Source organism: Podarcis vaucheri, assembly GCF_965113315.1.
Source record: "Podarcis vaucheri genome assembly, chromosome: 17".
NCBI lineage: Eukaryota > Metazoa > Chordata > Lepidosauria > Squamata > Lacertidae > Podarcis > Podarcis vaucheri.
Window position 1 is genome coordinate 12,085,303 of NC_138755.1, and position 27,781 is coordinate 12,113,083.

General features: G+C 45.1%; 1 long non-coding RNA gene across 1 annotated transcript; it reads left to right on the forward strand.

Annotated features, from left to right (window-relative positions):
- On the forward strand, positions 1 to 26,844 carry LOC309522129. The gene is made up of 3 exons (XR_014214886.1): positions 1 to 1,309; positions 15,037 to 15,096; positions 26,684 to 26,844. It is a non-coding gene; the product is annotated as an uncharacterized lncRNA (long non-coding RNA).
- Positions 26,845 to 27,781: the final 937 nt, after the last annotated feature.

Genomic DNA, 27,781 nt, shown 5'->3' on the forward strand with positions numbered 1-27,781 from the left:
CAACTGGCGCCCTCTGAGGTGGCTCGGATCGTTAAAAACTTGGGGTGGGGGCGCTGCGTGTGTGAGGGAGAGACAAGGGGAAGTGAGCTGGAAGCAGCCGGGGGGAAGTGCCGCCGCCGTTCCTCCTCTCCTGGCTCCGACGCGGCGTAATGGTTCCTGGCGAAGCTGAGGAGATATTTAACCCCACTCACCCCAAGAATTCGTGGCCCGTTCTACATTCCCCCCCCCCCCGCCAAATATATATATTTTTTCGTCGTATTCGCCCGCTTTGTAGGCCTCTGGAGTGAAAGGAAAACGCGCAAACGTAAGCCCGCGCTTGACCTGAGGTGCGAACGCCTCAGCGAGGGCTCTGAGGGGAAAAAGAGTGGAATAACGCTGAAAAGAAGGAGAGAGATGATATGGATTTCAATAACTGTCACGTTCCTAAAAATACTGTCGGCATCTTTCCATGGGGTGGGACACTCACCGCCCTCCACCATCAAACTGCAGGGGGCAAAGCTACACCCTCAGCCAGGAAAATTGCCACACCCGGTCCCGTCGCGCAAAACCAAGAATCAGCACGTGGTTTTTACATGGCAGCCCCCCCCCGAAAAAACTGCTAAATTGCACTTTCCATCAGATGAACTGTGAAAATTGCAGAGCCATCCTGGTGCAAAAGCGAGGGGTTCTGCGGACACGCATACATGAACTGGCACGGTTCTTTTCCTGTATAGGCTTCCCCAAAAGGCATCATGAAATGGGGGGGGGGATACAAATCCAGGGCTTCACAGCACCACTATGAGGCAGAAATGTCAATCCACTCCACCTATCCACGTGGATTCTACCTAAACTGTCATCGGATCATATCCCTGCCCACGGTTTGAGCCACAAAAATACATGGGCTGTGTGTTCCCTGCACCACCACAGCACAAAAACATGGACTCAGGACACTGAAACACATAAATTCTCTTGATTTTTAAACTGAAGTACCACAAAAGTCATCAAATCACTTATCAATTATTTTAACGATGCCAGAGTGCCTTGTATGGTTTATGCTACGCTAGTGGTGAATCCCTAGGAGACAGGCAAGACGAACTCTTCTAAATGAACACACTACACACAGCAACCTTATGAAGCAAGCCAGTGCTATTTCCATATTACAGATGAGTGTAGAAACCACCTGTTGTTTAGGGCTGCTGCCCGATATTGCTGCTGCCCCCCAGCTTGCTGCACATTGCCTCACATGAGTTCTCTTAACCCTATGGAGCAACTTCCAGGAATTCATGGTCACACATCTTCACAGCCACCTTCCCACTTAAACTCATTTTATGTAAGTAATTTTCACAATCTTTAATATTTATATGGAACTTTCTTCACCCACCTGCACCCATATCATCCAAGATGTGGCTTGCTGGGCCATTTGGGGGGTGTTATACCCACCTGCCCTACACACAGTCTCTACACATGTTGTCAGGTGTGGGGTGGATAAGGGCAGGGCTTCAAAAAGAACTATGTATGAAAATTCAGTGTTTAATAAAGACATTTTTGAAAAGGAACTACAGTGGTGCCCCGCAAGACGAACGCCTCGCAAGACGAAAAACTCGCAAGACAAAAGGTTTTTTCATTTTCGAGTTGCTTCGCAAGACGAATTTCCCTATGGGCTTCCTTCGCAAAACGAAGCTTGCCCCCGCACCCCGGACCTCTTTTGAAGCAAGGGGCGGCGGGGAGAAGATCGCTTCTCCCCGTTGCCAGCCCCGCAATCTCCGGGGACAGAGGGGAAGGCGCGTGTGCGCCTTCCCCTCTGTCCCCGGACCCCTTTTGAACCAAGGGGCGGCAACGGGGAGAAGCAATCTTCTCCCCTCCGCCCCTTGCTTCAAAAGAGGGGACAGAGGGAAAGGCGCGCGGCGCTTCCCCTCTGTCCCCGGACGGTCTCCATAGGAATGCATTGATTGATTTTCAATGCATTCCTATGGGAAACTGTGCTTCGCAAGACGAAAAACTCGCAAGAAGAAAAAACTTGCGGAATGAATTAATTTCGTCTTGCGAGGCACCACTGTATCAGTAGCTTAAAGTGAGCTCCAGATCATTCCTTTGCTAGAGTAAGGCCTGCTTCTACTCAACAGCTGATGGACACCGGAAGCTACTTCTATTTCCCAGCCTTGCTCTTTGAACCTCCAAAAAACCCAAAGTTCAAAGAACAGCGCAGGGCTGTTTGAAAGCCCTTTAAAAAACTGCCCTGCATTGTACAGTACTTTGAAGTTGTGACAACAAGGGCCTCAAAATATAGCACCACCTGACATCACTATGGCACCAGGTGACTGACAGGTAGGTGCTCTCGCCCTGCCCTGTCAGATTTGTCCCACCATGGGTGAGGAGATTAGGATCTGCCCCACTAGTCAGAAAAGGTTGCCTACTCCTGACATATGCAATCTCGATACTTTTACAACAACATTAAACAGTAGAGATAAGTCTTGGGTGGTGGAGGAATGCAGTTCTTACCTGATGAGAATGCAGGTAGGGGCAGAGGACATTCCGGATTCAGTTAGGTCCTGCCTCTGGGACTGAAAACAGAGCTAAAATGTCACTTCCTGTAAGGTGAGAAATGCTCACCATATACTCAATTACATAGCAAATTAAAGAAAAAACATCTGCAACAAAAAGAGCTAGAAAGACGAACCACTGCCATAGAATGGGAAGAAATGAAACCAACAGATCATATTAATTGGAACAGAGAGAGCAAAATAACTCCCACTCTCCAAAAAATCAAACAAAATCTGGAAAATATAAGATTCATAGTAACTGGAGTAAATGTAGAGGTGGGCAGGATGTCTTACCCATGAGAATAAATGTTCATCAGGGTAAAAATAATACTTTCTCCCCACATGGGCAGGAAGACACTTCTGACTGGTATTTTTATAAAGTAGTACAGTGATACCTTGGTTTTCGAACGTAATCTGTTCCAGAAGACCGTTCGAGTTCCGAAACATTCAAAAACTCAAAACGAAAGTCTCAATAAGGAAAACACAATATCAAAGTTGTGTGGCATGTTTGACTTCCAAGGCGTGTTTGAAAATCGAAGCATTTACTTCTGGGTTTACGGCGTTCGAGTTCCAAAACATTTGTCAACGGAGACGTTAAAAAACCGAGGTACCACTGTACATCCCTGGAAGGGAGAACTTGGTATCCAAATACCCCCATGTATTCTGAGCCCCAGGATATACAGGTTGTTAAGGATCCTGCTTTAGGAAACTGCCTTAAATAGTGGCATATGTGGCCTGTCTACAGAGACCCAAGAAGCTGTTTTGAACATTTCATCCAGGGGGGTTCTTTCCTGAAATGTGGTGCTTGTTCTTTGGGAGATAAGAGCTAAAGAATGGCAAGATCAATCCCCTGATCCATGATAGGTCAAATTAATGTTAACTTGAAGGGTAAGAACACGGGATAATTCTTGTCTTTTTGGGAATACATAGTTCAAGCTCTACAGAAAAGGCCCAAATCTCAAAAACCCAGTGTGCTGAGGTTTATGGTCAGTAGCGAGTTTGTTTTGAAGGTGAGTAAATTAAGGGAAGCAGCTTCAAGGGATTTAAATAAGCTACAAGGAGGAACTTTGAAAGCCACATTTAGACTCCAAGAAGGCATACAGCGAACTGGAGGTGGAGATATCAGATAGGAAGTTTGCAGGTATTAGAAGAAATGGGATGTCCTCCAGAACTTGCAGTTATGCTGGAAAGAACAGAAATCTGTCTTTTCAAGAAATTTAGTTGAAGGCCTGGAAACTCCAAGGGCTGCTGTGTCTGACTTGTCACGGCATTTTAAAAGGCCCTTCTATTCTGTTAAGTTTATTTTGAAATCATGTATAAGAGGGTAGATACCAAAGTATTATTGGTACCCAGGTGGGAGATTTGCATGAGACTAAAAGAGTGGAAATTACTCTGGGATGGCAGCTCAGGGCTAGAAGAGTCTGCCTTTCAACCTCCAGGCAGCTGTAGGTGAGGATGTAGGAGGAGGCATGTCATGCAGCAATCCAGAATTTCCAGAAAAGGTCATGGATTGAGAGTCTGAAACCTGTAGCAAATGGGGGGGGGCAATAAAGATGATATGTGTCTTCTGATCCTCAGTTCTCTTGATTGTTCTGAAAATAAGAACCAGACCTCCTGAAAAGTCTTCCAGAAGCCCTATCCTCAGATTCTGGGTTACTAGGGAAGTAATAAGTTTCTGCTCAAGGAAGCGAACAGATCACCTCTTTGAGGAGTTGTGGAAAACTCATTCTTGCTTGTCTGTTGACATAAGACTTAGTACATATGCTGTCCAGGTGAACAAAGGTATCTCTGGAACTGTGTCATGAAGGAAAGGCTTTCAATGGAAGTTGACTCACCCAAAGTTCAAAGAGGTTTATGCTGCAAGAGGCCTCCTTCTGTCACCATGTCCCTTAAACATTGCTCAGCTAGACTGATTGACACCAATTATTACCACAGTCTCTAGCAGGGCCAGATTTAGGTTTGATGCAGCCCTAAGCTACTGAAGGTAATGGGGCCCTTTTTATGTGATATTTCAGGGAGCAGGCTAGCAGGCGGGGCCATTACTTACATCATAGGAGCCTACACAACACAAAACACTGTTGCTGTATGTAGGTTTTATTTTATTTGTTTTTTGTCTTATATTTTGGAAATGTACATCCAGGGTTTTTTTCTCCTTTAAATTTTTTGGGGGGCCCCAAGAGAGTGGGGTCCTAAGCTAGAGCTTGTTTAGCTTATATGTAAATCTGGCACTGGTCTCTAGGCTGATGGAACAGTGCAGGAACTCCTGTCTCGATTGAAGTGCTAGTTCTTGTGAACCTCTTAGGGACGGATTTAAGAAAGATAGGGTCTCATCGTGGAAGGGTAACAGAAAGGTTTTTGAAGAGACTAACCATGATGGAAATCATCTTGCCTAGCAGTCTGGTAAGGGATTGAAGATGAACTGGGCAACTTATTCTAAAGGGGTCAAAATCCTCTCTTCTGAGAGAGAAACACTGTTCAGACATGGATTGAGGGGATTGTATTGAGGGTATCCTGGATGCTGGATCTATTGGACAGGTTTTGTTTACTAGGATGCTGAGACACCTCAGCTGAGGTAAGGTGGATGTTCCAATTCCTTGGCTGAAGGAAGGGACACTAATAAAAATAATCTATGTAAAATGGATGAGCAGTCAGGGTTCTTAGACTCTTCAGAGGCTGGAGAAGATACTGAAGGAAAGGGCTCCAAACTGGAACTGGTTGTTCCTTCAAGTGAATCCTAGAAAGTGCAATGACAAGGGTGAATGTGAATGTGGAGGCAACAGAATCATACAATTGTAGAGCTGGGTCAGGGACACAAGTGTCATCTAGCCCAGCCTCCTGCAATGCAAGAACCACAACTAAAGAATCCTTCACAGATGGATATCCAGCCTCTACTTAGAAACCTCCAATGAAGGAAAGTCCATCACCTTCTGAAGTAGCCTGTTCTGATGTCAAACAGTTATTACCATCAGAAAGTTCTTCCTAATGTTTAGTCGGAATCTCATTTCTTGTAATGTGAAGCCATTGGCTCAGATCCTAGCCTCTGGAGCAGCAAAAAACAAGCTTGCTCCATCATTACTGTGACAGCCCTTCAAATATTTGAAGATGGGTATCATATCACCTCTCAATCTTTTCTTCTCCGGGCTGAACATACCCAGTTCCCTCTGTTCCCTCATAAGGCTTTGTTTCCAGACCCTTCATCATCTTGGTTGCCCTCTGCTGCACACATTTCAACTTGTGTTCTTCCATGCTGCAGATAGGGGATGGAATGACTCAATCCAACAAAATATGGAAGTATCCAAGAAAAGAGCATTTATGAAGCATTTGTAACATCCTCCTTAATGAACTGATGGTCCTCCAGGTGTCTGTAAAGGCCTGAAGTTTGCCCCTAAAAGGAAGGAGTTAAGGCTGGCATCCCTGTAGTCATGAGGAAGAGAGGGCTTGTTACCAAAGGGTTAAGAATATATGGAGCTGCCTTTTGACTTGGAAGAATGCCATTTGGGCCTGTTGTTGTCACATCTATTCTGGGGAAAAAAGAGGGATGAAAGGAATGTTTCAAAGTAGAGGGTTTCTGGTCCCTTTTTTCAGGAGGCACACACATAGACAGCCTCTCTCTTGTTTGAGTGGGTTTCTGTTTGCAAAGCATCTAGGAAAGCATCTGTGAAAAAGACTGCTGGTGAGGCTAATCTCATTTGCTGATATGAGGGCAGCCCTGGCAAGTATGAAGAAGCCGAGGAGGCTCAAAGGCTAGGGCTAAAGCCTCAACTCTCCTATGCAAGGTATATTCTGCAATCCCTCACACAGCCCCTTAATGTATTTAGAGAAGATGGGAAGGGGGCATGGGGCCACATGGAAAAGCCATGCCCCACACCATCCTCACATTCTTCTGACCACACATTCAAAGTTACACCAAAACTTCTACTCATGTACTAGTGTACACAAGTAGAATTTCTGATGTAATTTGAACATACAGATATTAGGAGAGCATGGCAACAGGGAGGGTCCCACAATCCCTCTAATACATTCTTACAACATGTTAAGGGGTTCGTGTCAGCCCCACGTTATCTCATCCAAATTAATGGGCGAAATAGCTTTAGGAGTTAAGGGAGCCACTAAACCACCTCTTCACATAACACTTGTTAAAACATCCTTGGGCAATATAATTTCTTGAACAAGAAAGGGATGGTTTACCCCACCCAAAGGGTTCAGCCCATTCTTTAGTTTCTTATGGCAAATTCAAACACCAGGAAAGGAACCAAGGAACCCGAGACAGAGTAGGAAAAGGTAGGTCCATTCCAACTGGTTTGGTGGGTGCTGGAAGAGTTTCTGAAACATTTAACTGAAAGGTGTCCAGATCATACCAGACCAAAAAGAATCTGATTTGCCCCTGTGTACTATTCTTCTTCAAAAGTATTATTGGAACCCTTAGCATCAATTGAGGAAGCCCTAGCAAAAGAACCAATGGAGAGGAAAGCAGTTCCCTAGATTTGCAGGGCTGTGGCCTGGAGGTTAATGGAAGAACCATTCTCTCCTAAGGGGCAATCAACACAGAACACAGCAATAGGAAAAGCACTTTGCCCCTAGCATTGCCTTTAGAAAGATAGGGAAGGCAGAAAAATGTAACCTGACTTCTGGACATACCCCTAGAATGGATTCTGCTCCTAAAATAATAAGGGGAAGAACTTTCTCTAGCCTGAAACCTTTCTCTGAACTAGGAAGAGTAGTGGTGGCACCTGTAGCTATTGGACCTTCCCTTCAGCTATGGGAACTGGAACCGGAAGAAAAATGTCTATATCTGATGCAATTTGCAGAACTCTGGTTGAAACAACTCCAGGCATTACCACTTTCAGTTTAGGCTGGCAGTCTACAGTGTCCATATGCCATTCAAAAGGAAGAAAAGGGCTTATTGTGACCCTCCAAAATGGCAGGCATACCCTCCATGGCTGAATGAGCCATGAGCATGTATGGGGATGAGGCAGAAACCTTTTCCTGAAAATAGCACCTATGAACCATGTCAGAAGGAGGGAAAAAATATTTTATTGGTTCCCTTCTGAGAGAAAGCATGAGGAAGAAAAAAGAGTGCACTGTATAGGGACATTTCCACAGCAGGACTTAGGCTGCACTCTCAAAATCTTTTTCCCCAACCCAGAGCAAGGTGAGTTAGGTTCTGAGGAAAAAATAAGGTTCAGGATGGTTCATTTATTAAAACAATTTATACACCACTTTTAAACAAGAAGTCACCAAGGTGGCGAACAACAACATAACTGAAGACAATCCACTAAAGCACGTTAAGAGTATAAAAAATAATAATCTGTATCTAAAGAACAGTGAACAGATATGTTCTTACTAGTTAATGAAATATCAGTACTGTTAATGCCTGCTGGATATCTAGGAGATCATTCTACAAGGTGGGTACCACCACAGAGAAAACCCATTTCCAAGTGGTCATTCGATAAATATCTGCAGGACATGGTGTGACCAAAGAGGACAGGAAGTGTTCTTTCAGATAGCCTGGTCCCAAGCTGCAAAGAGCCTTACAAGTCATCAGCAGAACCTTAAACCTGCCTCAGTAGAAAATTGGTAGCCAGTGCAATTACTTCTTTCAGTGTGGGCCATCCTGCTGCCCATGTGGAGAGAATAGACAAAAAAAGTAACTGCTATCATATATACCGCTTGTGGGGAATTCCTAGATCACTAAAGGTGTTGGGACTTCCATTCCTCATAAATTTTTCCTAAGTTTTTTGAGGATGGATGATGACTGAGGAATGACCTGCATCTTGTCAAAATTCTCAAATAGAAGGATATCTCAGAAGCATAGGACATTTGATTGCAGCTGCTTTCCAGAATGTAGGTACATAGGGTTCAGAGACGGATTTTCACCTGTGGATCTAACCTTTAAGGATACTGTACTGAGCTTCTCCAGATGATGGATTGCAACTGGTGCTGATGGGAGTTGCAGCCGAAAAGCTCCGTAGGCTCAGGTTGGAGAGTCAAACAAAGACCATAGCCAGGATATAGAAGCAAAACAGCAGCCAAGACGCTTGATCTTTATTGTTGGAACAATTACTTCCAAACTACAACATAGAAGATGCAGGCAGAGTTGGAATCCAACTTCCTCTAGACTAGGGTCATATCCCTGCATTAGCAGTTGTGAGGTACTTCTGCTTGTGTTTGACATGTTAATGTTCCTCCCCACCCTTTTCTTTGTTTAGTAATTTAATATGCTTCATTTTTCTTTACATCTCAGGCATGAGGGTGATGAAGCATTTGCCAAAATATACAAATTGAGTCCTGGGGTGGTATTCAACAAAGTTTTATTCAGAGTAGAATGAACGGAAATGAATTAGCATGGCTAAGGTAGGTCTATTAATTTCAAAGGGTCTACTCTAAGTAAAACTTAGTTGGATACAACTCTAGGTTTCTTGAATGGTGGCTTTACACAAAGAGGGTACTATTTAGACTTTGAACTCACTCTTTGATTCGAATATAAGAAATTTGTACTTGTAAGTTCTGGTCATTTGATTTCTTGAGAAGTGTTTGTGTCAACTACTCAATTGGTTCTTTGAATCGTTCAGTACTATTTCATACTGAACTGTGATTCAAGGATTGACAAAGAAATTTCAAAAGCATAATGCAAAGTCTCTTGTCTGAATAAATGTCTTTAGTCATGTGAGAATATGGATGGGCCTACAGGCAGCTGACATTCTTGGCTGACTTTCAGGGGGTGGAGAAAAGCAATTTCATCACTGTTCCACATTATCAAAAAATGTTGGAATGCAGATACAGACATCATCCTAGGGTCACTAGGCATAGCGTGTATTGATTCTGAAGCCTTCTTTTAACTGTTAAAAAAGCGAACAGTTGTCTCTATCCATCTTTTAGGCAAATGAATGCTTTCTAAATGTATATTGCAGATACATGTATTCTATCCCTTTCCCATTGAACTCAAGTAAGAACTTCCCTGTCAGACATATTTCCTACTGCTGTATTCATTAATGGTGTATTTAAATCAACAGATTTAAATAATGTGTCTTTTCTCCTGGTGTGAAGCATTTTATACTGCTCTCTGTTTTACAACTTAAGACAATTATGTTATTTTAATATATTTTATAATGACTATGTGCCATCTTGGGGAAGCTTTTTTTGAATAGAGGCATAGGTATCTTCAAAATCATCAAAATAAATAAATAACATCGTTGTGGCATCCCCCTTTAAAAACATGCCCCGACTTTCATCAACATCTGAAAGACAGTCACTTTTCTCGAAAGCTCAGCCCTTTATTTCACAGCTTGCACAGCCCTGCTGGCTGGGGCTGATGGGAATTGTAGTCCAAAACATCTGGGGGGCACCAATCTGGTCTAAGTAGCTGCATTTGATTAAGCCCAATTGCCAGTAATTATCTACCAATTTGTGGCAGATGCTATGAATGAGAGACAGGGAGGATTGTTTGTGACTCCTGATGAAGTAGGGAAGGGATGAGTGCTAGAACTCTGAGTATTATATGTTATCCTTATAGCTAGAATATTGTATGGTGTTTATCAGCAAGTCATTTCCCCCCATGATAGCTAGTGTGATGACTGTACATGTGGATGCATGAGGGTAGTTTGTGTGAGTATAAGGGATGCATGAACACTGGTGTGATTCTTCCAGCGGGAAGGTTGGTGAGCGTGTGAGTGATTGGGACTGACCAGGATATGTTTGGGTGACATTGCTAGAAGGGAGCATTATAGTGGCAGGCCTACTTCTGTGATTGCTGAGTCAAGTGTACCTGGCTGCCCGCCCCCCTTTGCACCGGCCTGGGGGTAGGTAACATTGGATAATTGTTCCACTGTCCCCTGACAGTTATATTGCAGGGTGCCATAGAATAGAGTCTTTTCCCCAAGGCTTTAACATCTAAATGAAGCTGTTGGGGACAATATAGTATTGACATATGGCAAGGCAGGAGAGACATGAGACACAATTGCAGCAGCAAACTGGCATATAGGATTTGATGAGAGCCTGTTTCTTCCCTGTCTCGCCCATATCTCATCTGCATTTTGACTGTTATACCAGAGCAACATACCCCAGTATATCTGTGCAGTCCTATTAGTGGCTCTCACATGATGGTGGCATGTCTCACATGTTGCCAGTGTAGGGAGGCAGCCACCATATCCAATAGCTCCCCAACCCATGTAGCTGAAGTATAGGATTGGGCCTTTATATTATGTTCCTTTGTCCAAAGAAAAGCATTCATGTAGTATTGCCAAGTGTGATTAATAGCTGTACAATTATAGTGTACAATAGGTCAATGGTTTCTGAGATCAGAACATACCTTTAAAAAGTGCAAGGAGGCAATGCAGATCTGTGGAAATTATCTGGATTTTTGCTGGGGGACTACTGTATGATCACATAATCTGCCTACATTTTCATTTGATTATAAATAAAATGAGCTTTGGAGAGAAAATGGGGGAAAGTGAGGTGCAACTGTGGCAGAGATGAGTTGGGAAAGAATACTGACATATTTGGGTCTGCAAACATCGTGTAGCATTCCTGCTATTCACAAACCCATTTGGAGCCACCCCTGCATTATCCAGCCCAGTGCCTATCAGTTACATCCAAGACCTTGCAAGGGCAGCCCTGCCAAGAAACATCCCTCTCAGATGGCAGACTTTAGGCACCATTAAGGCAAACTCTACTCCATGGAATAATTCCCACTCAGAGGTTCTCCTGTCCAATGCCGCTTCTGAAGCGACTAAGAACCGCACCATTGTGCCAGCACTCTTGCACAGCTCCTGCTGATCCCAAGGAGGCAAAAACTGTAGCAGATAGAAAACGGTACAGCACTCGGCTACCTAAAGAGCAGTGGGCTGTTTTAGTGTCACCGACGAGGATCCTGGTATCCTGCCTGCCTTAGCAGCAAGCCGGACCCTGATCATTTATTCAAGGGCCTTTGGAGAGCTAGTCTTCCCAGTATCGATTTCCAGAGGACATGGCGCAAAGGGAAAGTACGCGCACACTAGCCCTGAACGGATGCCAGATCAGAAAACCAGACGTGGGGAGCGCACCGCAGCGCCGTTCTTTGCAGCGGCTTCATGCACGTGGCACACGGAGTCTGTTGCCTGCTTACTAAGAAGATGTCCTGCAGCAGCACATTCGCCTCTTACGAGGCTGCAGCTTCCCTCCCCATTTCCGCGCGCGTGTGTGTTTGTGCATGGCTCTGCCTGCTTGCGTATTTCAGCCAAGCGCGTGAGAAGCGCGTCCCCTGCCTTTCTGGGGCTGGAAGACGAGCGGAGCGCCTTCTTCCAAGACTGCACCCAGGCCCAGCCTGGGAAACCTGGGCGTTGGCTGGCAATATGCTTCCCTTGCGCCAGGCCGCCGAGGAGTCCAAGAACGCAGCAAGACCTCTTCCCTGGAGCGATCAGTGGGAAGAGGAGGGAGTAGGAGCGCTCTGCATTCCCAGGGAGGTGGGTGGGGGACGTGGCGCGCGCGTTCGCGGGGCCTGCAGCCGCTTGCGCGGCGCCGCCGCCTCCTCCCCTTTCCTGCCTTCCTCGCGCGCCAGCTGGAGGAGCACAGGCAGCGACTTTTGCAGCTTTGCGGCGCCGCCTTGCCATCTTCTGGTGCAAGCCGGCTAGAACCGGCCTCGGCAGAAGCAGAAAGCAGCAGCAGCAGCAGCAAAGGGGCGGCGGCGGCCGCGACTCCACCTCCTCAGAAGGACAGGAACGCGCCTGCACGCTTCTCCTTCCCCGGGGCCGTCCCTTCCTATCCAAAGGATGCTGCCGCCGCCGCCGCCGCCGCCGCTGCATGCGGGATTGAACCAAGGGGAAGTGAAGAAAATCCAAAAAGCGATTACGTTTATTCTCTACACATCAAAGTAAATCTCAGCGGAGCTTGCTCTCCCAGATTAATTAATTAAAATTTTAATTGTCACATTTATAATCTAGCAAGGAGCTCAAGGTGGCAGGCAGGGTTCTCCATCTCCCCATTTTATCCCCACAAAAGCCATGTGAGGGGTAGGCTAGGCTGGCTGAGACAGTGACTGAGCCAAGCTCACCCAGGGAGCTTCATGGCTGGCTGGGGAGGATTTGAATTCTGTTTTCTCCCAGGTCCTACTCTGACATTCACTCGTGTGAACCACCAAGGTCCGGCACGCAGCAGAATCTCCATAAGGGAGCTGGGAGGACTGGAGCAGTGTTGCCGCCTCATCTCTTTTACTGACCCTTCCATTATGCCTCCTGAGGCTGCCGCCTTTAAGTTGGTGTGCAAAGCTTTGCCTGAGGATGGAGGTGGAGTGATGGGAGGGAAGCACCACCTGCCATTAGGTCCAGTCGTGACTGACTCTCGGGTTGCGGCGCTCATCTCGCTTTATTGGTCGAGGGAGCTGGCGTTTGTCTGCAGACAGTTTTTCCAGGTCATGTGGCCAGCATGACTAAGCCGCTTCTGGCGAACCAGAGCAGCGCACGGAAACACTGTTTACCTTCCTGCCAGAGCAGTACCTATTTATCTACTTGCACTTTGACGTGCTTTCGAACTGCTAGGTTGGCAGGAGCAGGGACCAAGCAACGGGAGCTCACTCCGTCGCGGGGATTCGACCCACCAACCTTCTGATTAGCAAGTCCTAGGCTCTGTGGTTTAACCCACAGTGCCCCCCGTTTCCCGCCATATTCATAGAAACCTAGAACTGAAGAGCCATAGAACTGGAAGGGACCACAAGGGTCATCTAGTCCTCACCTATCACTTTATAAGGCAGTGTTAATAGTTCTCTGCTCCATTATGTGGTGGTTACTGCTTGGCCACAATTGAAACGGTTGTGTATGTCACTCCCACTGCAAAATGGGGCTATTGATGGCTTCCTTCATAGAATTGTTAGATGAGTGAGATCCAGGCTGGAAAGCACTTTGTAGAACCAAGGAATGCTAACAGAGCAAAAGATTCATTCATTCATTCATTCATTCATTAAAAATGGGTGTATTTCAGCCTGTCTCCCCAAACAAAACACGGAGGTACACTTTTGTTCTGAAGTCATTTGATCAACATTTAAGATTAGATAGTATCCACTAGTGGAGAACAAATGGGAACAATCCAAGAATGGCATCTACAAATATCAGAAGATGCTCCCCTGAAGTTTGTCCATAGCTTTCAAGGGCTGATTGGTTTAGGAGAAGTGAAGTCTGACCAATAGCCTCATTGGGACCAAGTGTGAAATGTAAAACCTCATCTCACATCCTGAGGAGAAGACCCAGGGAAGAGAGAAAAATAGGGAAGGGCAGGAAAGCCATTGGTGTTGTTTCTGTTTATGTGTGCCATATCAAACAGGAGACAGAATATCATGGGAAAATAAAGCTTAAGCCTTTTACCCTGTACCAGTCTGAGGCCAAAACTGCACTTCTTTGTTTGGAACTGTGTGTGTCTTAATGCAAGAAAATGTATTTTCCAGGTGTTGTAGTAACAAGGTGGAAGGAATGCATTGGTAATTATCCCATCTTCCTCTTTTTGGTCTTGACTGTTCTCCCCACTTTTGTTCTCCTTTGTGGTTCTGGACTCCACGTGTCAGACATAATTGCTGCAGGTATTCCTTGCAGCAAAAACCAAGTGTGTGCAGTATACCTGCATTTTTAAACATCTATGTACACATGCCAAGATCTTGAGATTGGAATGGGGCTCCCAAGCCAGGGGCAAAACTAAGTGTTATATCACCCAGCTCAAAGACCCAGTTTGGCAGCCCCCCATGCACATTTGCATACACACCCACACAGCTTGAGAGCCTCAGTGGTGCCCCTCTGGAGATGTCACAGGGCAAAAAACCTGGCTAGCCCCTCCCCTTGCATAGCTACGACTCAGCCCAAGCATTAGCGTCTTTTTAAAAATGCAGTTTTGCTATCTACTATAGCATGAAATGTTAACTATGCTGTATATGCTGTCTGTGTAAAAGACCTGTGAAACTGTGTGTCTGCAGAAATTATGTTTGTTGCATGAAGTGTAGAGCCGCTGTGCTGTTCTTTTTCTTTCTTCCTCTTTCTATCTGTGGCTAATTCACTCTACTCTTCCTGCATTCCATCCTTTCTTAAATCTCACTCCTGCCAGATTGCCAGACATCCTTCAGCAAATAGCAGAGCTGGCCAGATCTGAATTTTCACTTGAGTGTCCCGTGTTGGCATGAAAAATGTGTGCCTTTCAAGAATGCTTCACCATTTGCCCTGCAATCTGTATGCCTTTATTAACCAATTTTAAAAGCCTCTATTTATATCCTTGTTCTTACAAAACCCTGTGTGCCTGTGTTTTGAAACAGTAAAAGTGTTGAAGTGATTGGTCTCATTGTGGGAAAGTTATCCTTTCCCTCAATTTTTCCTCCAGCTTCATCCTTTAACCATATAGTTCTGTACTGGCTGTAAATATAACCACATATGTTCAAAAGCAATATGGGGGAAGGTCTCTCTCGATAACCCATTTCCTCTGTGGGGTAGCCTTACATAAATGGTGAATGTTGTGCTTACTGAGGATATGAACCAATAATTGCTCTCTCCCCACCTTCTTTCTATTTCAGACACTGCAATTGCTGGAAGCAGAGGAGGAGGAGGAGGAGATGCTTTGAAGGGAGAAGTAGGTCAGTGTGTAGATGGCAGCTGCCTCTGATACATTGTGAAGCTAGGAGGAAGGATGCAGATGGGGAAAGAAGGGAATGGCGGGAAGGGAACCTAAGCCAAGCTTGCAAGGGAAGCTTCAGTAGCAGCAGGGGAGGAGGAGATAGTGAGGGAGTCGCTGGTAGCAGTTGCAGGGTGGGGACTCTTCCTGAAAGCTGATTGCACAAACAGCAAACACTCCCTTTCCCCTCCTCCACTTTCTTTCCTCCCATCCGCATTGCTTGCTTCCTCCTTTTGGGAAGTACCCTATCTGAGAATGAGAAAAAAGGCTGCCACAGTCAGTTACAAGTCCTCGTTACTATTGCCTGCCTGAATCAGAACTGATCACAATGAAAGATTGCTTAGAATGCACTTGGTTTTCCTGCACTAAATGTGAGAATGGAGAAACAGCATAGGTGAAACAAACGAGGGACTGGAGGAGACAATGGGGGGGGGGGGAGAGAGAGAGAGAGAGAGAGAGAGAGAGAGAGAAGATTCCAAATGATGATGGAATAGGAAGAAGCATGGAAGGAAAGGAAAGGAAAGGAAGTGACAGCTTTTAAAAGAGGCAAAAAGGAATCAAGATGAGGGGGAAGAAGAATAAATGGAATTCAGAGCAGAAATAGAGGGAGAGAGGGAAGATAAAATGAAGCATGGGACATAGAATTGAAGAGAGTCCTTTGTGTAAACAATCTATTTTTTTCAGGGTGAAATAACTTAATATTCCAAAATGCACCATGCTTTTCACTTTGCTTTGATGCACATGTTATGAGCCACCTAATTCCAAACGTTTCACTGCATGTCTTGGAACTAGCCGGTTAGGGATGGCATCTTCTCGTTCTGGCTCGGATAACCCCCTTACTCACACAGTGTTCCCCGTACCATTAGACCTTCCCACTGCACCATTCCTGGAGCATTTAAAGCTGCACCCCACTCAGCCAGCATTGCCAGTTCTGACCTAAAGGTCATATTGTCACATTTCCTTATTGCACACATCTCAACTCTTTGCACATTTTCGCATCCCCAGCACAGGCTGTTTTGCATTGGCTGGTGCAAAGAAGCGTGCAGTTGTGGAGCATGGGTCATACCACAAAGGAAACACAGTAGTTCTGCATTCCAAGCCGTATCCTATGTTCTGATGTGCCTCTCTGGCAAAAGTGCTCTTTCTGCTGTTCTTTTCTTCCTGTGTGCTTCTGTTCGTTGCACCTTTGCTTTAGATACAGCAGTCAGTGGCAAGAGCTTGTCTTTTGGCTCCCTGTCTCAAAGCCCAGTTCCATCTACCCAGCCAAAGATAGAATGGCGCTGTCTGCACACATGCGCCCATGCACGCACACACACACACACACACACACATTCATCCCTCTCCTTCCCACCCTGATGCTGACAGCCTTTTCTTCTGCTCCTCCCCTCTCCAGCCTTTTCTTTCTGCAGTGCTCCAAGCCTTTACTGCAGTGTAATCCATCACTCACAAGGTCTGGAGGGGTGGGGTGGCTAGAGAGCATAACTATTCACTGACTACAGGGAGAAGAAAGACTTTCAGAATGCAGAGCCTTCAGAAGCAGAATTCGCCAGCCAACAGGCTTTTTGAGATATTTAATTTATTTAGTTTCTTTGTTTTCAGGCATGGGAGGGTGGGGTGGGCTGGGGGAGAGAAACATTGCTGCCAACATTCCAGCGAAGGTGACTGAAAAGAAACCAAGGAGACGGGGAAAGCGAGAGACAGCAGCAAGGAGCACAGAGGAGAGCTGTGAGAAAGATGAACAGAGGCAGACAAAAAGAAGAAGAGGGATGTCAAGAAGGGAAAGAGAGCAGCCATGGTGGAAGCGGGGAAAACCAAAATGGAGAGCAGCAGACGCAGACAGGAAAATGTGGGCAACACTTGGAAAGTTTATTGAGCCTAAAGAAAGGGAAGACGCAGGAAACTTTTCAGCAGGGAGAACTGCTTAAAGATGAAGGGAAGGGGGTCAGGGAAGGGAGATACGAGCACACAGTTTTAACTTTAAAACGTTTGAGTAAACATTTGCATACAAGCAGCACATTTTGAGCTCCAAATTGCCCCAATTTTGAGCCCAGTCCTGGGAGAGGTTCAGGACATTTCAAAGGTCGTTGCAATGATGAATAAGGATAGCTCAACATATTAGTTGTCATTCCCAAGGAAAGTTTCCATGATTATTGTCACACAGTGTAAGCAGAGGGAGGCACCTCCCCCCCCAAGAAACCTATAGTTTCTTCCATTGACTGAGCAATGATGAGCCAAAGAAATTGTGTGTTGTGACTTGCAGAGCACAGTTTATTTCCTGATACCTGAATAAAATTGAATGTATCTTACATTCATCAGTGTCCAATGTTGCTCTAATAATCCTAAATGGAGGTGTAATTTATGGTACTGTAGTGAATATGTGTTGTGCCCTCAAACTGTAAAGTAAAAAGCTGGAGGGGGGGGGGGGAAATAAAGACACAGCTGAGTCTTTGTCCAAGTTTCAATCATTTCTCCACCTACAGGTTCCTAACCCACGTATCATCTTGCAAAAATGTGGGTGTTTATTTGTAGAAATTTACCCAATCAGATAATAGAAGATTGTTGATGCCTTAGCTCAGAAATACTCTCTATGGCAGGAGTAGCTAGCAGTGTACTGCATTTTGTGTTGTGGAAACAAGAGTTCAGGTGTATGGAACATTTTGCTAAGAGGGTAAAACCCTGTACATTGCTGAAGTTGCTTCCTGTACATATAAACTTCCAAACTTTTTAATGTTTTCTGGCTGAACTGTGTTTTGACCTTTCATGCAAGTAAGGAACTAGGAACCAGGAATCATAACTATATCCCAATTTTTTTGCAATAGGCTTGAATGTGGGAGGAGCTGAAGCCGACCTTTCAAAAGTTGAAAGTAATACATGCTTGGCAAGATAGCTGTATCTGTTTTCAGAAAGAAGTGAGCAAGATTTGAAAGAAGACTTATTTATGTCTCTGTTTCTCTGCAACAGTCCAGTTAGTCACATGGAACAAAGAAGTTCTGTGCCCTCTTAAAGTATTAACACAGCACTTTTCTTGAATTCTTCTGGGTGGGTCCTGGTCACTTTCAAGAGTTGCCAGTGCATGTTGAGGGCTCAGGAATTAACAAGAGAGTATTGCTGAGTGTCTGGAGATCATGTATTGTGATTGTTCCATGGCTTCCGGACATACATACAGTGGAACCTCGGGTTACATACGCTTCAGGTTACATACACTTCAGGTTACAGACTCCGCTAACCCAGAAATATTACCTCAGGTTAAGAACTTTGCTTCAGGATGGTGGCACGGCAGCAGCAGGAGGCCCCCTTAGCTAAAGTGGTGCTTCAGGTTAAGAACAGTTTCAGATTAAGAATGAACCTCCGGAATGAATTAAGTACTTAACTCAAGGTACCACTGTATTCTGGATGTTGCGTCTAGGAAACTCTTGTTCCTCTCCATAGGATTCCATGGGATTCTGTTTATTTATTTTGTGAAATATATATACAGTAGAAAACCAAAATTTGTAAGTCATCCTGAAGTTGAGAATTGTAATGCCCAACACATCATTGTGAAAGGAAAAGGATATTATATTGCTTGATTGTAGAGAAAATCTCAGAGTGGTTTACCACAAAAAAAGACAGAATAATCTCCCAGGCTTTTTAACATCTACATTGTACTACTGGGTGAAGTTCTTCAGAGATTTGGAGTCCAGTAGCATAAAAATGCTGATGATAGCTCTATTTCGCCTTTTCATCATGCTGAGGTGGTGCTTTTGCCACCCTTAATGAGTACTTGGTAAGTGGGGGTACAGAAGAGGATGAATAAATAGTTCAACCCAAACAAGAGTCAACACAGAGATGGTGGTGGTAGGCTCAGTAAACAGGTTGGTTGCGGAAATAATCTTCATAGAATCGTAGATTTGGAAGGGACCCTGAGGATCATCTAGTCCAACTCACTGCAATGCAGGAATATGCAGCTGTCCCATATGGGAATTGAACCTGCAACCTTGGCATTATCAGCACCATGCTCTAACCAACTGAGCTATTCAGGGTTCATGGCTTTGCACTTGTCCTTTAGGGATCATGTTCACAATTGGGAAGCACTTTTGGGCTCAGCATAGTTCCAAGATGCTCATGTAACCACTGTGGTCTGGAGTTCTTTCCATCACCATTGGGTAATAGTCCAGTTGTTCCTGTTGCTAGAAGGTTAGGCTCTAGCTCTGATACAGCCAATGTGATATAGCCCTCCAGATGTTGTTGGACCACAGCTCCATTGTCCCTGACCATTGCTTATGCTGGGACTGATGTAGCCTGCAACCCGTGGAAGGCTTCCCCTGAGGCACTGGGAGCAAGAGTGGTGTAGTGGTTAAGAGCGGTGGACTCATAATCTGCTGAACCGGGTTTGATTTCCCACTCCTCCACATGCAGCTGCTGGGTGACCTTGGGCTAGTCATACTTCTCTGAAGTCTCTCAGCCTCACTCACCTCACAGAGTGTTTGTTGTGGGGGAGGAAGGGAAAAGGAGATTGTTAGCCGCTTTTATATATATATAATAATATTTATTGAATTTTCACAAATTATATAAACATACTCACTACAAACAAACACAAAAACAAACAAGTATAATTTCAAAACCTTATTTTCTTAAAACTTACTTCACCAACCTCCTCATACCTCCCCTTTCTGCATTCCAATTTCAAATTTAATTCAGCAAATCCTCACCCTTAATTTTATCTAGTTGTATTCTTTTCTTTTCTTTTAACTTAATCTTTATAGCTGTAGTCCACTTACTTTCTATGATCATAGCATATTAACACTCATTAATTTTACAATATCTCTTAAGATAGATTTTAAATTTCTTCCAATCTTCTTCCGCCGTCTCTTTCCTCTGGTCTCGGATTCTGCCAGTCATTTCAGCCAGTCCCATGTAGTCTATCACCTTCATCTGCCATTCTTCCAGAGTGGGTAGATCATGTGTCTTCCGGAGATTGTTAGCCGCTTTCAGACTCCTTAGGGTAGTGATAAAGTGGGATATCAAATCCAAACTCCTCCTCCTCCTCCTCCTTCTTCATTCTTGTATTGATGACTTTCATGGCTTAGAGTTTCTGCTGTGACTGCTCTTGAAGACAGTTCAGAAGCTTCAGCTGGTTCAGAACCTGTCTGCTGAAGGGCTGAAGGCATTGTAAACACATAACCACCATTTTGAAACATCTTTATTGGCTGCCAGGCTCTTCCTGCGTTCAATTCAAGGTTCAATTCAAGGTCTCCACCAAAGAGGAGACAGGCGACTCCCCGGAGAAGGAGGTTAGTTCACCAACACAGGAGCCAGATATATGGAGAAACGTGACTCAAAGAAGTAGGAAGCCCAGGGTTCGCTCTGATTGTTTAGAAATACACAATCGCTTTGAGGTCCTCTCCCCTAGCATGGAAGACAAAGAGCAGACTCCATTTGAGGATCTCTCCCTCATTACAGTCGATCAGGTATATGAAGACAAGCAGCAAAGTCAGTCCTCAGGGAATGTGCAGGCGACCTTGGAACGGACAGCTCATGGAAGAACCCCGACCAAACCTAAGAGGAGGCATGTAGTGGTGATAGGGGATTCCCTTACTGAGGGGAACAGAAGCAGTGATCTGTGGGCCTGACAAGATGTCTCGGGAAGTGTGCTGTCTCCCCGGGGCTAAGATCCAAGATGTAACTGAACGACTGCAAGGAATCATAAAACCCACTGACAAATACCCCTTCCTCTTGGTTCATGTGGGAACCAATGACACTGCAAGCAATAGCCTCCAGAAGATCAAAAGAGACTACGAGGCTCTGGGCAGGAAATTGAAGCAATTAAATGCACAAATTGTCATCTCATCTGTCCTCCCAGTTGAATGACGTGGCCCAGGGAGAGAGGGAAAAATAGTGGAAGTGAATAGCTGGCTTCGCAAATGGTGTAAACAGGAACGGTTTGGATTCTTAGATCATGGACTGCAGTTTCTTGAAGATGGACTTCTGGCAAGTGATGGGCTGCACCTCACAACGGTTGGGAGGAATGTTTTTGCCAAAAATCTCAGAAACCTCATCAGGAGGGCTTTAAACTGACTAATGTGGGGGAGGGAGACAGTGCTCCTGAAGGTAGGAGTCTATCAATTGATGAAGATGATCATCCAAATGTCATAGACCAAATGGAGCAAACAGCATGCAGACCCAGTGGTGGGAGGAAAAAATCCTTAAATAAGAGACACGGGGAATGATTAATGGACTTCAATGTCTGTACACTAATGTGCAAAGCATGGGAAATAAACAAGATGAGCTTGAGCTCTTGGTACAGCAAACTAAATATGACATAATAGGCATCACTGAAACCTGGTGGGATAAGTCCCACGATTGGAATGTAATAATGGAGGGATACAATCTATTTCAGAGAAACAGACCAGACAAGAAAGGAGGAGGAGTGGCGTTATATGTCAGGGATGTGTATACCTGTGAAGAGATCCAAGATTTAGAACCTCAAAGCCAAAGTGAGAGCATTTGGGTCAAAATTAAGGGAGAGAAGAATAACAGTGACCTCATTGTGGGAGTTTACTATAGATCCCCAAGCCAAATGGAGGACATAGATGATGCCTTCCTGGAACAGATGGCCAAGCATGCAAAAGGAAGGGAGATAGTAGTAATGGGAGACTTCAATTACCCGGATATTTGTTGGATGTCAAACTCAGCCAAGAGCATAAGGTCAAACAGATTCCTCACTGGCCTTGCAGACAACTTCATTGTCCAGAAAGTGGGAGAAGCAACAAGAGGAACAGCCATTTTAGATCTGGTCCTAACCAATGTTGATGACCTGGTTAGTGGGGTAGAAGTGGAAGGATCATAAGGCGCGAGTGATCATGCTCTTCTGAAGTTTACTATACAGCGGAAAGGAGCAGCCAAGCATACTAGGACTCAATTTCTTGACTTTAAGAAAGCCGACTTCATAAAACTTAGGGAAGTGCTGGGTGAGATCCCATGGACAGTAATACTAAAAGGAAAGGGAGTTCATGATGGCTGGGAGTTTGTTAAGAGGGAGATAGTAAAAGCACAACTTCAGGCAATATCAATGAGATGGAAACATGGAAGCTGTCTAAAGAAGCCGGGGTGGCTATCTAAAGAACTTTTAACTGAATTAAGATTAAAAAAGGATGTGTACAAAAAATGGAAAAGGGGGGAAACCACCAAAGAGGAATTCAAACAAATAGCCAGCACATGTAGACACAAAGTCAGAAAAGCTAAAGCACAGAATGAACTCAGGCTTGCTAGAGAGGTTAAAAGCAACAAAAAAGGCTTTTATGGGTATGTTCGTAGCAAAAGGAAGAACAAAGAAACAGTGGGGTCACTCAGAGGAGAAGATGGTGAAATGCAAACAGGGGACACAGAAAGGGCTGAACTCCTCAATGCCTTCTTTGCCTCAGTCTTCTCCAATAAAGAAAACAATGCTCGACTTGAAGAATTTGGAGCAAATGATTCAGCAGAGGAAACACAGCCCAGAATAACTAAGGAGATAGTACAAGAATACTTGGCTAGTTTAGATGTATTCAAGTCTCCAGGGCCAGATGAACTGCATCCAAGAGTATTAAAAGAACTGGCAGATGTGATCTCAGAACCACTGGCAGTCATCTTTGAGAATTCCTGGAGAACAGGCAAAGTCCCAGCAGACTGGAGGAGGGCAAATGTTGTCCCTATTTTCAAAAAGGGGGAAAGAGAGGACCCAAATAGTTACCGCCCAGTCAGTCTGACATCAATACCAGGGAAGATTCTGGAGCAGATCATTAAGCAAACAGTCTGTGAGCACCAAGAAAGGAATGCTGTGATCACCAATAGTCAGCATGGATTTCTGAAAAATAAGTCGTGTCAGACTAACCTGATCTCGTTTTTTGAGAGAATTACAAGCCTGGTAGATGAAGGGAACACAGTGGATGTAGCCTACCTTGATTTCAGCAAGGCATTTGACAATGTGCCCCATGATATTCTTGTAAAGAAGCTGGTAAAATGCGGTCTTGACTATGCTACCACTCAGTGGATTTGTAACTGGCTGACTGACCGAACCCAAAGGGTGCTCATCAATGGTTCCTCTTCATCCTGGAGAAGAGTGACTAGTGGGGTGCCACAGGGTTCTGTCTTGGGCCCGGTCTTATTCAACATCTTTATCAACGACTTGGATGATGGACCCAAGGGCATCCTGATCAAATTTGCAGATGACACCAAACTGGGAGGGGTGGCTAACACCCCAGAGGACAGGATCACACTTCAAAACGACCTTGACAGATTAGAGAACTGGGCAAAAACAAACAAGATGAATTTTAACAGGGAGAAATGTAAAGTATTGCACTTGGGCAAAAAAAAATGAGAGGCACAAATACAAGATGGGTGACACCTGGCTTGAGAGCAGTACATGTGAAAAGGATCTAGGAGTCTTGGTTGACCACAAACTTGACATGAGCCAACTGTGACGCGGCAGCTATAAAAGCCAATGCAATTCTGGGCTGCATCAATAGGAGTATAGCATCTAGATCAAGGGAAGTAATAGTGCCACTGTATTCTGCTCTGGTCAGACCTCACCTGGAGTACTGTGTCCAGTTCTGGGCACCACAGTTCAAGAAGGACACTGACAAACTGGAACGTGTCCAGAGGAGGGCAACCAAAATGGTCAAAGGCCTGGAAACGATGCCTTATGAGAAACGGCTAAGTGAGCTGGGCATGTTTAGCCTGGAGAAGAGGAGGTTAAGGGGTGATATGATAGCCATGTTCAAATATATAAAAGGATGTCACATAGAGGAGGGAGAAAGGTTGTTTTCTGCTGCTCAGGAGAAGCGGACACGGAGCAATGGATCCAAACTACAAGAAAGAAGATTCCACCTAAACTTTAGGAAGAACTTCCTGACAGTAAGAGCTGTTCGACAGTGGAATTTGCTGCCAAGGAGTGTGGTGGAGTCTCCTACTTTGGAGGTCTTTAAGCAGAGGCTTGACAACCATATGTCAGGAGTGCTCTGATGGTGTTTCCTGCTTGGCAGGGGGTTGGACTCGATGGCCCTTGTGGTCTCTTCCAACTCTATGATTCTATGATTTTGGCCTTCATCTTTAAAGCCCAGTCTTGCCTATTTCAGGAAGCATCTTATCTTGTATGAGCCTCAGCAGGCCTTAAGATCTGCCAACCAAGTCCTTTTTTCTGGGTACCATAAATTGTGGCTTTAGTCTTTTTCTGTTCCATAAAGCTCTGTTCCACTGGTGATTCAGCGGACACACACTCTCCCCTCTTTCACCGTTCCCTCAGCAATTAGATTTTCAAAGCTTTGTTACTTGGCTTATGCTGTCGTTCCATTTGATTGGCTTAGGCTTTCTGCTGTTTGGTTAGACTTTTTGCATATTGGAACTTAGATTTATTTTTTAAGACTTGAATTGTACGTTGTTATTGTAAACTTCTTTGCCTGGAAGGGCACCTACAAAGGCAGCAAATAAACAAATAATATCTAAATACTGAGCTGGTGTAGAATTGTGTGTGGCGGGGAAGGGGAGTGACTCAGTTATGGATCAAGTCCCCCATTTGAGCCTCACCTTTGCCCTGAATTCACCAGGATGCCTTATGCAAGCCCCACTTAGCCACATCTTTCCTTGCGCAATGTGCTGACAATAACGCCCACCTTCCTTCCAAAACTGTTGTAAGGATTGCAGCAAGGAGACGGCTTTGATCCAGCAAACGGTGAGCATAACTCCACTTGCAGAATGGGACTTTACCCAGCTCCCTCCTCCATTCTACAGCTCCCTGTGCTGCCCCAAGGGACTCAGGGGAATGATGTGAGAGGTGATGCGAGGGAGCCGCAAATGGAAATAGCAGGTCACGTTACCCCTCCCCAGGCAGGCAGAAGCACCTTGACTCTTGCTAGGGCCTCTCTGGATCTAGTCCAGGGTACGTGAAGTGCTCTGAACACTTGGAAGCACTCTGGAAAGCTAAGTATTAAATAAACCAAGGTGTGTGAGCGAAGTGAAGCCAACAGGAGGAGAGCCAAGCGCTGCTGTTCTTCCTCTCCCTTCCTCCCGCATCTCTCTGCGCACAGACATCTATATGAATTGGGGAGGTGGTGGTGGTGGCCCAGTCACCTCAGGAAGCCGAGTCTTCGTGTCGTTTTGAACAGGATATATACACCTCACAACAACACCTCATTTCAATAAAGCTTGAGCAAGGGAATGTCCAGATGGGGTAAAATCTATCTTAATTAGTGGGGAAGATGTGGATTTTCAGCTACAGGCATCAAAATTGTATTAACTGTCCAAGAGGGCAGGAGCCTGGGTCCGTCCCCCCTCCTAATATCCCGCTCAAAGTCTGTGGGGGTTACAGTTCAAGACCCTCATATTTCAGAGCATCTTTCTGAATCCTTAATGGCACACATTTTAAGTCTGATCCGGGGATCCACACAAAATAAAGTGTGGGATATGATGTTCACACTAAATTCTAATTCATGGTCGTTGACTTTGGGTGCTTTCTCTGCCGGACTTCAACTTTCCGTCATCCCTGACCACTGACCATGCTTGCTGGAGTTGAACAACATCTGGAGGGCCACACAGGTTTCCCCATTCCTGGATTGGGGGTTGAGGTCCAAAAACAGATAGAGGCTGCACTGTGTTGTTTAAACTCAAGGTGAGACTTGGCGTGGCTATCTTGACTGATGTTGTGGAACTTCCTGTCAGCTGTGCTATTTCTGAAGCACAGTAAATACATTGGAGAAATGAGAACCATGTGTTCTACATCTCTATCATAGAATTGTAGAGTTGGAAGGGACCCTGAGTATCATCTAGTCCAACCCCCTGCAATGCAGGAATCTCAACACGTGGTCCCCCATCAAATTTGAAACCATGCTGGACCCTGCTTAGCTTTGCAAGTGCTCTGGCACTTTTATTACCACAAGGAGGCTTCCTTGTGTATTTATTTAACAACATTTATATGTGACTGTTAACAAAACATCTGAGGGGCTTAGGTAAAGGACCCTTGACAGATAAGTCCAGTCGCGAACGACACTGGGGTTGGGGTGCTCATCTCTCTTTGTTGGCTGAGGGAGCCGGCGTTTGTCCGCAGACAGTTTTTCTAGGTCATGTGGCCAGCATGACTAAGCCGCTTCTGGCGAAACCAGAGCAACGCACGGAAACACCGTTTACCTTCCTGCCAGAATAGTACCTATTTATCTACTTGCACTTTGCCATGCTTTCAAACTGCTAGGTTGGCAGGAGCTGGGACTGAACAACGGGAGTTCATCCCGTCACGGGGATTCGAACCACCGACCTTCCGATCGGCAAGCCCTAGGCTCAGTGGTTTAGACCACAGCATAAAAATATAAAATAAAACATAAAAACTATTGATAAAAACGGTTAAAGACAAATATATAAAATATTCAAAAGAAACAGTAGCCAAAAAGAAATAAAGCACATGGGGGAATCTGCAGTGTAGTACTATGAATGGGGCAAGCCCTCTGCTAGAGTGGGAGTAGACAAATTGGAGCAGGTGCTTATAAAGAGCTTCCATCTGCCACAGAAATTGCAGGTCACCAATTGTTATTTGTTTCTTTTTAAAGTGTTTAATGATGGCATAGATGGGATCCACCACAGCCTGTTACTTTGAAAAACTGCTCTGCAAAAGTGGGTTACACGGACTGTGTTTCTCCCTGTGTGATCTTGATACAAGAGGAGGTTTGACGACATCGACTGCCAGATCAAGCTGCAGCTGCAAAACGGACACAGGCAAGTGAGAGATACCTGAGCATTCTAGATTTTAGCAGTGCTCCCATTTTTAAAATGTGCCAAGCGTAATTCCGGTTAGGAGTGAATCGTGCTTGGGAAAGTAATGGCACTAAACAAACTTGAGGCGTATAAGGTTAATAATCTCCGCTGATATCAGGGGCTCAACAAAGGAGCAGATGAAACTGCTGGAGGCCATGCCATTGTGTAGGATTCAGTTAAGTGAGCTTTGTGACCCAAGAACTGGTGACCTCGCCCACAGTGACTTAGCTGAACACACAGTTCTTACATTATTCACACCGGTGCGCTCAGACATTGCGCTGCAGCTCATTAATGCCTAATCACTGATATGTAACTTAATGCAGGTTTAGCTTATGAGCACAGGACAATGAAGGAGGGAGAACAGAAGGAACATGCAGTTAGTACCTGTACAGTTTTTCTACTCTTAAAGTTCCTCAAGCATGCAACAAAATCCTCCCACTTTGGACACAGAAAGCATCGCAAAACTTGGGACTGGCAGTAGCAAAACCACTAGACCCCCTTGGATCAACACCAGGGTCCCAGTCAAAAGTATTGCCAGGGCCAGCCCACTCATGAGGCAAGGTGAGGTGACCGCCTCAGTTGGCAGGATCCACAGAGGCAGCAGTTCTGGGCTCCAAGGAATGCATTGCCCACTGCTGCAGCTGGCATGGTTAACAGCGATGGCTGTGGCTTGCTCCTTGCAGGCCAGATCATCCTCCTCCAAATTGAAGGCACTGCCGGTCTTGTCCTACCCTTGCTCTTGATGTAGATCTTTATTACATCATTGTTCCTGATATAGATCTTCATCAGAGGTGGACCTTGGTAATATGGCACCCTGTCTGTGGACAAACGCCAACTCCCTCGGCCTGTAAAGCAAGATGAGCGCCGCAACCCCAGAGTCGCCTGTGACTGGA